Source organism: Monodelphis domestica, chromosome 2 (genome assembly GCF_027887165.1).
Source record: "Monodelphis domestica isolate mMonDom1 chromosome 2, mMonDom1.pri, whole genome shotgun sequence".
Classification (NCBI taxonomy): domain Eukaryota; kingdom Metazoa; phylum Chordata; class Mammalia; order Didelphimorphia; family Didelphidae; genus Monodelphis; species Monodelphis domestica.
Window position 1 is genome coordinate 292,825,520 of NC_077228.1, and position 14,256 is coordinate 292,839,775.

The window sequence follows — 14,256 nt, forward strand, 5'->3', positions numbered from 1 at the left end:
TGTTATAATTTTTCTTCCCAGTTTGTCTTTTCCCTTCTAATCTTGGTTAGATTAGTTTTGTTTGTATAAAAGCTTTTTAATTTAATATAATCAAAATTATATTGGGGTGTAATTGGGGTGTATGAGGTGCTCAGGGAGGGGTAGTATCTCTGGTATGGAGGGCTTGTCATGCCCTCCTAGGGCAGCTCTCCAGCCTCTGACCCTCACCTGACACCCAGCTCTCACTTGTGACTCCCAGTAGCTGCTAGCATTCGGCAGCGGCCACACCCCGGGCAACGGCTTCGACAGGCTGGCCAAACCTTGTGAGGGTAGCCATCGGGTCATCGACCTCTGGTGAACCAGGGCTTTGCTCACCCAGCATGTGAAGACTGCTTCGGCCGAACAGGCGGAAGAAACCAACAAGAAGGTTCAACGGCTGAGATGGCGATACAGCAAAGCACTGTGGAGTGCTCAGGGTGTGATGGAGCACAAAAGACAACACGGCCATCCAATGCAGCTGAAGAAGTCTCCAGGTGTAACGACTTTTCGTGCCACTGGACCCAGGCTTCCAACGCCGAGAGAGTGGGACTGTCTCTGTGCATCGGCTTTTCCACTTAAATCTTCATGCACAAGTGTCTTTGTGCACAAAAACGCACAAAGACAATTGTCATCCTTAGTTCGAGAGACAACCAACAATCAAAATTATTTGTTTTACATCTTAAAATACTCTCTATCTCTTGTTTTGTCATAAATTCTTCCCTTCTCCAAAGATCTGCCAGGTAAACTATTCTGTGTTCCTTAATTTAATTATGGTGTTGCTCTTTATATCTAAATCAAATATCCTTTTTGACCTTATCTTAGTATAGGGTGTAAGATATCCATCTATACATAGTCATACTGTTTTCCAAATTTACCAACAGTTTTTTTTTTTAAATCCTTACCTTGAAGCATTTTAGAATTAATACTGTGTATTGGTTCCAAAGCAGAAGAGCAGTAAGGGCTAAGCAATAGGGGTTAAGTGACTTGCCCCAGGGTCACACAGCTTGGAAATGTCTGAGGCTGGATTTGAAACCGGGACCTCCCATCTCTAGGCCTGGTACAGTTTGAGATCTTGTTCTGCTAGGCCTCCTTCCTTCACATTTTTTTTTCATTAACTCCCTTGACCTTTTGTTCTTCCAGATGAATTTTGTTTTTATTTTTTCTAGTTCTATAAAATAATTATTGGCAGTTTGATTGGTAAGGCACTGAATAAATTAATAAATTTAAGTATAATTGTCATTTTTATTTTATTAGCTCAGCCTACCCATGAGCAATTAATATTTTTTCAATTGTTTAGGTCTATCTTTATTTGTGTGAAAAGTATTTTGTCATTGTGTTCATATAATTGCTGTGTTTGCCTTGGCAAATAGATTCCCAGGTATTTTATATTGTTTTGAATGATTATGAATGGAATTTCTCTTTCCAACTATTCCTGTTGGATTTTGTTGGTAATGTATAGAAATGCTGATAATTTATGTGGATTAATTTTATATACTGCAAACTTACTAAAGTTATTAATTATTTCAACTGATTTTTGTAGGATTCTCTAAGTTTACTATCATATCATCTGCAAAGAGTGTTAGTTTAGATTCCTTATTGCCTACTTTAATTCTTTAAATTATTTTTCTTCTTTTATTGCTAAAGCTAGCATTTATAGTACAATATTAAATAATAGTAGTGATATTGGGCATCCTTGCTTCACTTCTGATTTTATTGGGAAGGTTTCTAACTTATCCCCATTGCAGATGATACTTGCTGAAGGTTTTAGGCATGTACTACTTCTCATTTTAAGGAATGAGCCATTTATTCCTTGCTTTCTAAGTGTTTTTTTTTTTAGTAGGAATGGGTGTTGTATTTTGTGGAAGGCTTTTTCTGTATCTTTTGAAATAATCATGTGATTTTTGTTAGTCTGGTTATTGATATGGTCTCCACTTTCAAAGGATATGGGGCAGATAGGTGGTTCAGTCAAAAGAGTTGGAGTTGGAGTTGGGAGGTTCTGAGTTCAAATGTGACCTCAGACACTTCTCAGCTTTGTGACCCTGGAAAAGTCACTTAACCCCAATTGCCTAGCCCTTATCACTTTTCTTCCCTAGAATGAATATGTAGTAATGATACTAAGACAGAAGGTAAGGATTTTTTTAAAAAAGATAAATTATTTTGTGAGTCTCAGAATGATGGCTTTTTGTTTCTTGTGTGTGTGTATGTGTGTGTTTTTTTTACCACAATTCTCCTAACATACAGAGAGATTTTAATCTATGTTGATGGAGACACAGACCAGTGACATCATAGATCTTTGAATTATTAAAGTGTTATTTTATATCCAACTCCAAAGTAACCTACCTATTGCTTCTCACAGCTCATTATGTTATTTGGGATTTGTTTGTTTGTTTTGGTGGAGAAGCTTGTTTTTGTTGATGGTTACTAACCTTAGAATAAACTTTTTAAAAAATTTATTGTTTTTGTTGGAATTCTGAAGTCAACACGTGTCAGGGAGGGAATGTGGATTTTCTTGACTCCAAGTTCAGCTCATTCCAATAAACTGCTTCTGTCAGTACTTTTTAAGGCAAGCTTCAAATAGAACCTTCTTCTTTGGTTATAGAAATAATATTTAAAGTAGAGATTTAGATAGTAAAACCACATAAAATAAAATTAAAAGGTTGGAGAAAAGTAAGGACTTAGGGTAAGATATTGTACTAGAATGATCAAAGAAGACAATGTCAATGTCAATTATTATTATTATTAGCTATTATTCCCTTCTGTGCGGTCCTCCTGGAGTAGGAACCCCTGGTGGGTGGATGAGCACCCTGTTCACATCCTGGGATATAAGCAACAGTCCTTGTTGAAGCATACACTGAGAAATTTAAGTAATGTGAAAACAGAAGGTATCAAGAAAAAATATATTAAATTAAAACAATAGCCATTGGGGGAGGGGGAATGCGGTTAGGTGACTCAATAGATTGAGTGCCAGGTCTAGAGACAAGAGACCCTGGGTTCAAATCTGGACTTGGACACTTCCTGGCTGTGTAACCCTGGAAAAGTCACTATACCATCCCCAATGCTTAGCTCTTACCTCTCTTCTGCCTTGAAACCAATACCCAGTATTGAGTCGAAGATAGAAGATAAGGATTAAAAAACAAAACAAAACAGCATTCTTTATTATCTGATGCTCTTCTGGCCTGTAAATATGTCCTAAATGCCAGTGGAGTTTCCCCATTCCCCATCCTCATACTTCTTGATGCTTTTCAATGTGTGAAAGACCAGCTTTGTTTTCTCCTCCAATGACTTCAAGGGAAAAGACAAAATTATTCTCTAACCTTTGAATCTCCATCACAATAGAAGGCTCCAAGGTCAGGAGCTGGGGGAACCCAGAAGAGCCTGAAAAAGAAGCCCTGAATAATTACAATGTGTGCCATAAGAAATGGAAAAGATGATCACAAAAAAACCTGGAAAAGCACAAATATATGAAGTGTTGCAGAGTGAAGTGAGCAGAACCTGGAGAACATTATATACAGCAAATAGCAATAAAGTATGATGATCAACTGTGAATGACAACTATTATCAGCAATGCAAGAATCCAGGACAACCCCAAGGGACTCATGATAAAAAAGGATTTCCATTGCTATAGAAGGAACTGGCAATGTCTGGATGCAGATGGAAGCATGACATTCTTTACTTTATTTCCTCCATGAATTTTTCTCTAGTGTAAGTGATATGTGTCTTCTTTTGCAACATGATGAATGTGGAAATATGCATTATATAATTACACATATACAACCGATATCATATTATCTGAAGTCTTGGGGAAAGGGGAGAGGTAGAAGGAGGGAGAGAATATAGATTACAAAATGTCATAAAATGATCATTTGAAAATTATGCTGGCATGTAATCTGGAAAAAGTAATTTAAAACTAATTTAAAAAGAAGAAAAAATAGAGATCCTACTCCAATCACTCGGGGAACCTAGTAAAAGCTGCAGCTTTTACAGCTGACTGGGTTCTATATCCCTTTGTTATTGAGGCATCCTAAGTAGCTTCTAACACATTTTTGGTGCCTGATCAATACACTTATTCATAACAATCTATTATTTATGCTCGAGTTTGCTATAGAGTTTTTGTTCCAGAGTTCTCCTCAAGACCACAGACATGATACCTTTATGATAATTAGGTTAAGCCCCTAAGAATCTGGGAAAAAATATGCCTCACTGAAATGTCATGTTTAAATAGTCCAAGTATTTTTAAAAATCTATTGCTGGCTGTACTCATAGAAGCTAAAAACATGACAGGATGTCTGGCCCCAAAGTGATATTAGAGAAGAACACAAACAAGTAATAGCTAAATCTCTGCAGGAAAACAGGATTTAAAATGAAAGAAGGGAGGACCTGACAATACAACACACTGAGGAAACAATATGAGAATACAAATAATGAGTTGGCCTTGTATTATCTATGGGAGAAACAAGGTCGATAAATGCCTGTGTAAGAGCTTTCTGGGAGAGCCACTGTGCAGCTTAATGTTGGGTCTCCTAGGACCACTGGAAGAGTTTGAGGGTAATCATCTGTGACACACTAAGGCTGTCCTCGTGACACAATTTGAAACAACTGGCCTTCTTTTCAAGCTTTGGCTGCCAGAAAAGCGAGTGCCCAAAACAGAAGCCTTCCTATTCAGAGAGAACCTCATTGATTCATCATATCTCTAAATTGGTGGGCTAACACTTGATTTGAACTCTTGATCCCTCTTATGCAGAAGTAATTTGAGGTCATTTAGATAGTCCCTTCCCACCTCCTGTAGAAGTTGGGGTAGTAGGAAGAGGACTAGACTTGGCAAAGAAGACCTAGACTAGCTACTAATTTTGGACAAGTCACTGAATCATTCTGCGCTTCTGTTTCCTCATCTGTAAACTGGAGATAACAGGGCATGGCACTACCACCAGGGAGAGCTATGGAATCAGCCAAATTGTCTGTTCCTTTCTATCATAGATCCTCTAACCTAGAGTCTCTGAACTTTAAACTTCATGTTTTTTGCTAGCTATATTTCAGTATAATTGGTTTCCTTGGTAGTCTCATAAATTTTATTTAATGTGTGTTAAGTTCATAAGTTTCACCAGACAGCCAAAGAAGTCTATGATACATAAAAAAAGTTAAGTCTCCCTGGTCTCCCTGAAGGTAACTGTGTGTCAACCAATCAAAAAATCTCTTGGCTTGGTACCCAGTCCTTAGCCTTTTCTTCATCGCTAGCAAGCAAAAGCCTCTGAACAATACATCATTAAAACCATTAAATTGGATTAGAAAAAAGCAATTATTTTCCCCTAACATGTGCTTCACATGCCATTTGATTCTTATCTTGGCCTTTCTTAAAGGATAAAGCAATATGCTATTTAGAGCTAGAAAGCAAAGTCCTCTACTTCAATCCCATCACTTTATAGATGAGAAAATTAAAGCCATAAGAAGTTGAATGACTTGCTCAAGGTCACACAGATCTCAAGTGGCAATCCCAGGTTCTGGGACCTTAAGTCTGTGCCATATCAGAATCTTTTCCAGTATGGGATATGCCTCGTTCTTCTTTGCATTCTTTTTTAAATTTTTATTTATTTGTTACATTAAAATACCTAGTTAGCTCTTTCCTTCTCTCCTTTAAAGAAGGCATTACTTGACAAAAAGATATATATATGGCAATGATTCAGGACAGTTCTGAGGAACTTATGACAGAAAATGCTCTCTACCTCCAGGGAAAGAACTCTTGGAGTCAGCACGCATCTGAAAGCAAATGATTTTTCACTTGTTTATTTGGGCTTATGTTTTGGGGTTTTGGTTTTATAAAACAATTCTTCTACATTGAAACCAATACACATTATTGATTCTAAGATAAAAGTAAAGGTTTAAATTATGTATATATAAAATGATGTCTTACTTATTTCTATTTATCTGTTCTTCCTCTGGAGGTGAATACATACAAGTCACTCTTCAAAGACTATTTCTGTTGCTGCGTATAATGCGCTCTTGGTTCTACTGGTTTCACTCTTTCAATCTTTCTTGTGTTTTAAAGAGGGATGCTAGCTAAGCTAGTCTTATTTTTAGTCTGTCTCTCTGTGAAAAGGAAATGAATGCATACAGTTAACTCACAACTAGTTTATAAAGCACTCTAAAGACATTTCAGTAATATTCAGAGATGGCAGCTGCATGCTCAAACAGATACCATGATGCCATAAATTTTAGGATTTGGGGAACATTTCTTTCTCCCAGGATCAGGACCTTTACTAAGCTTTGGTCTGTTTCTGCCATTCCAACACTGAAACAAGGTGCCCAAGGTACTTACAAAATGTTCCAGAGGCTCTGCTATACTGTAACAGTATGACTATACTGTCACAAATCCAGCACAGTGGGCAAGGATAAGGTACAGCCCCAATCATCCTTCTGGCCTCCTAAATTCCTCTTGATTTCACCTTCAAAAGCTCCACAGTGAAGGCTGAGTCTCCCTCATTGCATTTCTCCACAAGTTTGTCAAAACAAAATCCAAATCCACACTAAGGAAGATTCAATTACTTTTTCCCTCTCCATCTCAAAGAACCTGAGGGTTGTCTCTATACATCATCACTACATACTGTCTGCAGCACAGTGTTGTATAAATCAAATTCAATGATGCTTATGGTACATATTAAGGGGTCTCTCCTGAGCTCTTTTGTCTCATGCAATTCTAGAACAAGTAATCCTGCTGGGGGGAAAAAGCAAAACAAAACACAATCCCTGACAAGTATCCTAACTCATCCAATATGTAATCAGTGGACTAAGATCCAAACATCCAGGCTTAGATGGATTAGGTTCAGTCTTGGAAACTACCCAAGATTGTACTGCCCACATGCAGAGATGCCTCTGGGAAATATCAGAATATAGTTTAAGTGTATTTCATGGTTTAAATCTCCACAGATGTGGGTTAAAAAGTCCCCAGGTCCTGTTTAAGTACTTAAGGCAACAATGCATATTGGGTACAGGGATAATCTTTACTCCTTTCCAAAGAAAATGCAGAAAATACATAAAAGAATCATAGTAGCCTATAAGCAATTAATGCAATTCACTTCTTTTCCCAATAGCTCTCATTTCTTCCCCCTTCCCCAAATCAAGCCCTAAAGTCTTTCAAATTTAAAATATCACCTTGTGTTTGGACTCACATCAGAAGAAAAATAAACTAGGTGTCACTCATAGAATGAATCTCCAATGAGCTGGTAAATCCCAGTTTATTCTAGAAAGCCACAAATCATCCAGCCTTATGCTAATACTTTGAGAATCCACCTGTCCCCAAAAGAAAATGAATTTGGGGTTGCAAGAGGTAACTATCTTGACTTGACCTATAGTGCCCCAATAACTCATGGTATTAGTAGGAGCAAAGCTTAGATCTGTTATTGACCCTGTGTTAAAATTGCATTTTGCTCTGGTCCCCTTGATCACCCTGTTGCCTTCTGCTTAGCACAGTAAATTTACAAGCAGCTGGTATAAAGGGGCAATATCAGGAATTAAGATTACAAAAGGGGGAGGGGCTGGAAGTCACATAAAAACTGTCCCAAAGACCAAAGGAGCATAATTTACAATTGTATTATATAACCAAAATTCACATCCTGGTGATATGTGCTGAATCAGGAGAATCCATCTAGACAGTGGTCTGGTCCTATGATATGTAAATATCAAAGGCTTGCACAGTTCCAGACCAGAAGAACATCAAAAAGGTGCCTCTAGCTTTGAGGTAATGTGGCTGTGCTAACTTTAAAGTCTTACCAATAACTTTAAGATTAAATTAACATTTTAATGAACTAACTCCCAGGTGATACAGATAAGAGTTAGTTTCCCAAAAAAATCCATAAAAATGAAACCTCAAACTCTTGCCCACTTCCAACCCCCAGTACTCTTCCATCTCCACTGGGTGTGGGCTACCTAGAGCTCCCAAATCTAATTCATGGTTATGTGAGTGATTATCTGGGCCTCCCCTCCACCCCTTCCTCTTCTTCATCTCTTCTTGTCCATCCCCTGTTCTTATGCCATCTGCCTCTATAATCTTTTTGCATCTTATCTCTGTACCCTCCATGCCTATTAAAGTGGGATTGCTTCCCTGTTTCCTTCTGTCAGGTGTGGTATTTCCCAGTAGGTATCCAAAGAATTACCCAAATACCTATCCCCATTTCATACTTTCATAAATTATCAATTCAGTTCCACGTCATATCTTTGACTCCTAAACCGATTATCCAACTTTGGCCACATATGAAGCCATCTTCTTTTCTCTCAAAGAGGCAGATACCACCCAGGAACTCTTCTCTTCATAAAAGGTAGGAAGCCTGCCCTCTCTAACCTGAAGTTTCTTGAAAAGCAATTTCCCAGAGCTGACACCGCCCAGAAAATGTCCCTTCCCTTTGAGAAGAGAGGATATGGGATCACACTTTCCAGGAAATGTTCCTTCCTCCATCTAGGAGATAGAGGCTCAAGAACTCATTGTGAGTTCTTGAGTTCTTCTAGGGCCACATTAGATCCTGTGGACTTCATTAGTAGCCATTAGTGCTCCTGGGAGAGGAGGTGGAAACCCCTGTCTCCAGCCCCTTTAGAATACAGGTCTACTCTTGCACGCTGGTCTGTCCTATGGACGAGGAAAAAATGGGGAAAGTATGATAAGTACTGTGAGCTATGTGCCTATTTGGTGCTGCTACAGAAGTCATAATGATCCACACTTGGCTTAATTTTCGCTTTCTACAACTTAAAACTGAACAGCCACAGGATGTGATATATAAATTTACCACCAGGTGGCAGTACCCTCGGGCCAATAGTTTAGTGCTTTTGTCAGGGAATTTGAAATACTTGCAAAGGTTTTCCCAAGGGTTGCAATATCGTCTTTTGTTCACCAGATGGTGCTCAACCTGCAAACTCGATCTATTCCCATCAGCCCGGAGCTCCTCAAGTTGATACCACCTGAATGCTGGCTCCATTCAAAATAGACCTGCAAGTATGAAATAGACTATACACAACAATGCCTAAAATAGGAAACATTTCGTGATCATTTTCCAGGTCCTATCCCGTATTTGAAAAACCTCTTGCTCTTGACTAACCCACTCCATTCCTAAACTTTACATGTATGTAAAGTGTTATATGAATTATAAATGTAAAGTATCATTAAATCAGAGTCAAGACATATACAGTATTTAGCAGCCAGGGTAGGCATGAACGTCTTTCGCTCCTCTTTTCCCTATTCTTCCGATTACATGATGACTTAAGTATTCTGTAAGAAAAATGTGAAGAAATTGAGGGATTTAGAGCAGCAAGTGGTTAATTTGGGGAAATGAGTGAACCACACTGACTCCATATTGTAACAATTCTGAAGCTAGTTATATTCTATTTTTTTTTTATTTTAAGATTGTTATTTATTTTAAATTTTCTTTTCAATTTTGGTACTAGCCTAATTTCTATGTTGTGAGAAAAGTTCATCCAATTGTAAGAATAGGGAGAATATCTTAATGAATTGTTTGAACCTAGCCCTGCATGGCTGGGAGTACCTGTGTTTAGAGATCCTGAACAAAGGACCGAGGTTATGTTGATCAGAAATACAGCCATATCCTAAGACTGACATGAGGAATTTCCTCATAACATATCTCAAGCAACCCATGTGTCTTACTTGAAAACTATGCCCATATTGATTAACCATTTATTGTTTCCATGTTCCTTTGATTGCTTACCAATACTTGGGAAGGAGTGGGACCTCTCTTCCTGAATTCAAGGAATTGTACCTATTTATTCTCCCCAACCAATTTGGAGAATTTCTAATATTTTATCCAATTAGAAGTCAGATTACCTAACATTGTATTGCTTCCTTTTCATTAATTGGTCTTATTCTTTGTTTTTAATGTATAAAAGGCCATCTCCCCTTATATTGGGGTCCTAGTCCTAAACCAAGGAAGGGGCTTGGCTCTGATTTGTTAGGCAATTGCCATGCATTGCTTAATAAATCAATATGCTCAAAAGATCAAACCTTGGTTTCCTGAGTCATTTCATCTTTTGCTTGTTACAACTCAATAAATCCAAAGATTCCAAATGCTCATTATTCAATAAAAAAGGCTGAGAAAATTGAAATGCCATATGGAAGAAATTAGATTTAGACCCACAACTTACATCATATGCCACAATGAATTCAAAATGGACACAACTTAGGTATAAAAAAGTCATATCTTAAATGAATGAAGAGAAGGAAATGCCTATCTATATAAATTATTTATAGAAGAGTTCCAGACCAAAGAGGAGATAGAAAGGATAACAAAGGGAAAAAACTGATAATCTGAATTACATAAAATTAAAAAGTGTTTGTACAAACAAAATGCATTGAGAATTATAGTGAAAAATGGAAGGAAAAAAAATCTTGGTATCAAATTGTTCGGATAATGGTCCAGTATACAAGATACTGAGGGAATATTGATCCAAATACAGAACAAAAATGATTTCTCCAATAGAGATGGTCAAATGATGGTCAAATGGTCAAAAGATACAAATGAAGTTCTCAAAATAAAAAACACATGAAACAATGTTCCAAATCACTAACCATTAGAGAAATGCAAGTTAAAATAATTTTGAGGAGATATCTAGGTGGCACAGTGGATAGAGAGCCAGGTCTGGAGACAGGAGGTCCTGGGTTTAAATCTGGTCTCAGATACTTCCTAACTGTGTGACTCTGGGCAAGTCACTTAACCACCATTGCCACTCTTCTGCCTTGCAACCAATATACAGTATTGATTATGTAAATTAAAAATTAACATACAAAATACTCCAAACATTATATTTACAACATTTATTAAAAATAACTTGAAGTAAAAAGCCTGAGTAAAAACAGCCTTCTGAGCCACCCATGAGGGGGTAAAAAAAAAAAGAGAGAGATGGAGTTCCAGCCAATTATATACAAAAAACGTGACCACACAAAGTGGTGGAGAGAGGAAAGGGATTCTGGGAAATACAAAAGGAATTCTGGGGAACGTAGTTCAAAGATAGAATTGCCACTTAAACAATTCTAAAAAGGAAGGTAAGGGCTTAAAAGAATAATAATTCTGAGGTTCTAAGGTTCTACCCTCATACCCACCAGACAAAGACAGTTAATATCTGCGTTCCTTCTCCTATCAGAATGGACTCAACTTTAGGGTAGCACTACAAGTCTGAAGGATAATAAAGGTCCCTGGAAAGATAGACAGGATAGTAAAGGAGAGATTACAACTGTTTAACATTTAAGCTATGAGTCTTTCCTGTTTTGCAGTAATTATTACATGAAATAAAGTTTTTTCTATATTTGATGACCCAGAAAGTTAAAAACATTTTATGTTTTCTGCTAAGACCTAGGTACCAACTAAATTCTGATGTTTCTAGGTGGGGGTAAAATGAACCAGTTTTTTTTCTGTTTTTAAGAAAAACACTGACTGAGGATATGAATCAAAAAGGGATTGACTTATGAGAAATCCCCAGAATGAACCCAGTTTACATAAAAGCAGAGTTTCAGTTCTAAGCAGTAGACTCCACTTAATATCAGCAAATTCAACATTACACAAGTCTCTTTGCTAATATGCCTAAAATATCTAACATGATACAAATTTAACCTTTATCTAATCATACTGTTCTGATTAGTCTATATTTATTTTTTAAAAAAATTTTTTAATAAAACCCTTACCTTTCATCTTGGAATGAATGCTGTGTATTGGTTCCAAGGTAGAAGAGTGGTAAGGGCTAGGCAATGGGGATCAAGTGACTTGCCCAGGTTCACACAGCTAGGAAGTGTCTGAGGTCAGATTTGAACTTGGACCTCCCATCTCTAGGCCTGGCTCTCAATCCACTGAGCCACCCAGCTGCCCCCGATTAGTCTATATTTAAAAAATTATGGAAAGGCAATGCTGGAGACAAAGGACAACTTAGCCATAAAAAAAAGTCATATCTTAAATGAATGAAGAGAAGGAAATGCCTATCTATATAAATTATTTATAGGAGAAGAGTTTTAGACAAAAGAGGAGATAGAAAGGATAACAAAGGGGGAAAACTGACAAAAAATTGGTAATAAAATTATTTTCTTATCTGGATAGAAAGGCCTGATGCTCATAACTTATATTTCCCTTGTGTAACTTGAGCAAATATTATTTTTACAATTTATGACAGGAATTTCCAATAAAAAACAAAATTTTCCCCAGAAACCTTGGCAAACTATGCTTCCCCCCCCACCCCCACCCCAGCCTCCCGGTATGAGTTTAACCTGGGGCCTCATAGTCTCACAGATGGGGATTGTGTGTTAACAAAAGGGGAACTACCTTAACAGGAGGGAATTAGTGGAGAAGAAAGGAGAGGGAAGGTCATGAAGAAAAAGATGTAGAAATGCATCCTTCACAGATCTATACAATGTTAGAGGTGGAAGATAACTTGGAAATCATTCAGGCTGGCTCTCTTATTTTTTGGATAATATGACTGAAACTCAAAAAGATACCTAAGGTCATAAAATAATCATCTTTGTTTGACATCCCACAAGGATGGGAAGATTTTGATATGACTAACTACCTTCACTTATTTATTCTCTTAAAATGAGAATTCTGTCAATCTGTGATTTAATTACCCTTCCCAGCTGCATGCCCTCTCAAAATTCAATAATTAAGACATCTGTTCCTTGAAGAGGACAAAAAAGAGTCACCCAGGGAATAACAATAAAGCATAACCTCAATTTGACAATGAACCATCAATTATTGTTCTTCAGTTCTAGCCATTTGGCTCACCTATACTATCATCTAGACCATACCTCACCATCTTGTCTACAAAATCATGATGAAAAACTTTGTAGTGTCTTACTGAAATACAGTTGGATAAACTATCTTTCTGGCATTATGCTGATCTAGCTGACTAGTAACCTGTAAAAAAAGAGAGAGAACAAAGTTATCCCAACAGCACCTGCTCTTCATGAAGCCATGCTGGTCATCCCCACTTTCCTTTCCAAATGTTAATAAACTATCTCTTTAAGAATGCATTCTAGGAGCAGCTAGGTGGCTCAGTAGACAGAGAATTAGGATTGGAGATGGGAAGTCTTGGGTTCCCCTGGTCTCAGACACATCCTAGCTATGTGACCCTGGGCAAGTCCCTTAATCCCAATTGCCTGACTCTTACTGCTCGTCTGCCTTGGCACTGATTCTGATTATCAATTATAAGACAGAAGGTATGGGTTTTAAAAAGCTAAAATCTAGGAACTCTTTTATGCTATGAGAAAAGATGTCCTTCCTCAGTTTGGGTTTCATTTCTATTATTTGTTTTTATCTTTATTTCCCAATCTGAAGATAATTATTTTTTCCTTGGAAGAGAAAGCAGAAACCAAATGAACTCAACTATTCAGTCTTCTCTCTACAAATTAGTTATCATTGTCCCATCCATCCTAAGCCATGGGCCTATCCTTTCAAGCACACAAAATAGCTTTTAAAAATGGGGTTTCCAGTCTTAGCAATTATTACAACCGTTAGCCTTTGTAAATACATATTAATCTCATTAGAAAATTTCTTTTCCTTTGCAAGAGTATCACTTTTTCTTTGTGTCATGAGAATTTCATTCTTAAAAGTACCCCCAACTCTTGATCTAACTGCCTATTATAGTGGGTAATTCAATAGTCAGTCAATAAGTATTTGTTGATCCTCTATTAAGTGCCAGCACTATATTAAGCCTTTGGAATACAAAAAAAGGCAAAGACAGCATCTGCTATCAAAAAGTTCAGAGTCTAATGGTGGGGACAACATTCAAACAAATTACCTACAAACAAGAAATATACAAGATAAATGGGAGATAAGAGATGGAAGACAGTAGTATGAAGGGGAATCAGGAAAGCTTCCTAGAGAAGGTGAGATTTTTAGCTAGAAATTGAAGGAAGACAGGGAAGACATGGGATAGAATTTCATATTACTTATGCCTTAATTCTTTGAAATTTACCCTTCCTAAATGAGGTGTGGGGGGGGACACATCAGATTGGGACTCATTTCTCTCTTTCACTCTCTCTCTCTCTCTCTCTTTCTCTCTCTCTATCTGTGTAGCATAGCAGAGTGGATTGAGAGGTGGCCTCAGAGTCTGGGAGCTCTGTACTTCAAGTTTTGCCTCTAGCACACACTGTCTGTGTGACCCTAGGTCACTTCAGCTCCCGATGTTCTAGCCTAGTGAAGGTGAACCTTTTAAAGACTGAGTGCCTGAACTGCAACCCTCAAGCTGCATGTGAGCCCCATGCCTTCC